Genomic DNA, 2,793 nt, shown 5'->3' on the forward strand with positions numbered 1-2,793 from the left:
GGCGCGGAGCCCCCTGCCCCGGGACACCCCCACCTGCACCCCTGTCCCAACACCCCCATCTTTGCCCAGGATCCTCCACCCCAGGACTCCCTGCCTCTGCCGGGAACCCATGCCTCAGGACACCCCCAACATGGGCAGGACCCACACTCCAGGACCCCCCTACCAGCCCAGGACCCCGCTGCAGCACCCACCCTGGGATGCCCCACTCCCCCAGCTGTAGCCCTGCCAGCCCCCATGCTGCCCCCTGCATGTCCCTGAGCCTCTGGGGTCCTCCCTAGGACCCCTCTGCCAAGTCCTGGCCCAGTTGGGCCCTGGCAGCTACAAGCACGCCAAGGTGCAGCAACATGGGAGGTCCTCCCAGGGGAGAGGTGTCAGGCAGCCCCAGGGACAGTGGGGTCCCGCCATGGGGCAGGAGGGGATGCCAGTGTGGGTGCTGGCCCTGCCCACAGCCAGGCCTGTGGCTTTTAACAGCCATCTGCCAGAACGCTGCCTGCACCCACTACTGCCCCAGCTCCAGGGGCTGACCCCGAGCTCCAGCCCCAGGGAAGGGTGCATGGGCCTGGGCCAGGGCACCCACTAGCCCGTGGCCCTGTGCTTTGTGGGGCAGCATGTGCGAGGAAGGGTATTGCCAAGGCAGGGAGCATTTTGGTATCTTGCAAGCTGAGCTGCGGCAGGGGCACCCCTTCGGGTCTGGCAGGCAGCTGGTGTGTGTGTGCAGGGCTGGCCTCAAGATTCGGGTAGGATGTTATGGGGGATATGTGGCTCCTGTCTTCTGCATGCTCCTGCACCTGGGTTCTTTTCCCATGGCTTTCAAGGACCCACCTTCAAGGTGATGGGATTTATGGACTCGCTGAAGGAGCCAGACCTCACATCGCTGAGCCTGCTGCTCAGCTCCACGTCCCCTCCTGTCTGTCCCACCTGTGGTCCCGGCCTGGGGAGGCCAGCTCAGTTCCACACCTCGGTCACCAGCACAGTGGTGGGAACACAAGGCTGGCTGGGCTGCTCCCCGCATCGATGGCCGTGGGGGTCCCTGCTCTGCCCGGCACGCGCGGTGGCCCCCAGCACCAGCCCTGCCTGCCTTTCCCTCACAAGCAGCAGTGTGAGCGCAGGCAGCTGCCGGCATGGCTATGCACACCAGCTGTCTCGCCTGAGCGCGTGCTGCCTGCCAGATTACTCAGTCCAGCCTGGGCACACACTGGCTGGCTGGGAGAGATGGGACAAGGCAAGGAGTGTTTGAGGTCGGACAGTTTTCCTTGGTTAAGGCAGACCGGGAAGTCTTGGGTAACTTTTAAAAGGCACTCAGTGTTCATCAGCCAGGCCAGCTCGCAAGGAGATGCCCATGCTAACAGCAGGGACACTGTGTCCATCGCTTGCCTGGCCCCGCACAAGCCAAAAGCATAAAACCCCCCCAAACCTCACTTTCCCCCATTTTACCAGGCTGGAACATTACCAGGTCTATCGGGCTTATCAGCAGCAGAGCTGGGAACAAAACCGCCTGAGACCTTGGAGGCCGCGTCTCCCCCGACGGCAGCTCCCGCACAGAAGCAATCCTGGTCTCTGCAGCTGCTCAGCACTTTTCCTTCCAACACTGAACAGCTGCTTTGGGAAACCACAAACACCATGAGCTCATAGGGACTGGCCTGACCGGCAGGGACGGGAGACCTACGTGTGACAGCTCAGCTGTGGTATGATAGTTACATATTTTCAAGCTGCTTTTGGAAAACAGCCTCTCCAAAAAAAACCCCAGCAGGGCAGAGGGCAAAGGGAACGGCGTCCAAGTGAAGGACCCTGCCCACCAGCCTGGTGGCTCCTGCGGACATGCGGGGTGGGAGCTGTGCACAGGCAACGGTTGCGCCGGCCCCGGCACGCAGCCTGGCTGGGCACTCAGCCGGTGACGGCGCATTGTGCAGCGCTGCCAACTGCGCCCACACCTCTATTAGCAGCAAGAGCAACGTGCAATTTATACCATTTATGCAACTTCCATTTATCCAAATTAAAAGCATCCCCCAGGAGTCTGGCAGGTCACCAAGCCCTCAGCTGAGCAATGCCTGGGCTCCGACTCATATTTTTAATTTCATCTTCCCCTGCTTCATGATGAAATACTTAAGAGCAATTGTTTAAGCAGTCAAGAATTCTAGTCCTGCATCCAGGAGCCCCGGCAGCCGTCAGGAGAATGGAAGGTAGAAGCCTCATAGTGCTTCCTACACCAGTTATTATCCCATTTTCTGACCCAAGCATGGAAAGGCAGCGGGCTGTTTTCTGGTTCACGCTGTGAGTCACCCCTCAAGCCTAACCCTACCTGTCCACAGCTCAGCGCTGTAAACAGCAGACCATAAAAGCGATCTGTATCACAGATAGCATCAGCAAGCAATCCTGCCCCCACTGCCTCCACCACTCCCTGTGCCTGCCGGCTCAACGCCTGCGCCTCTGTCTGCAAACCCAGCATGGCTTGGGCTACACAGATAGCCTGTGACAGTGCCATCACAGAGCCACCGGCTGACCCAGAGCTGTGGTAAGCCGGGAGGGACTGCCCGGGTGCTGGGGACATCCCACCCGGGTGTTCCCATGTGCAGTGGCCAGATCCTGGGCCAGCAGAGCAGGCAGCTGCTGGCCAGCCCTCGCTCCGAGCCCTCCCAGGAGCAGAACAGCCCCTGGGCTGGGTGGGATGAAGTGACCTCCAATACGATGCGAAACTGCCATGGAAGTGCCCATCAGGATATAACCCAAGGTGCCAAACAGAGGGGGACTGTGCTGGCATCTCCAGGACCACTTAGGAAAGTGAGGGCGTTTAGA

Source organism: Aptenodytes forsteri, unplaced genomic scaffold, assembly GCF_000699145.1.
Source record: "Aptenodytes forsteri isolate BGI_AS27 unplaced genomic scaffold, ASM69914v1 Scaffold117, whole genome shotgun sequence".
NCBI classification, from domain to species: Eukaryota; Metazoa; Chordata; class Aves; order Sphenisciformes; family Spheniscidae; genus Aptenodytes; species Aptenodytes forsteri.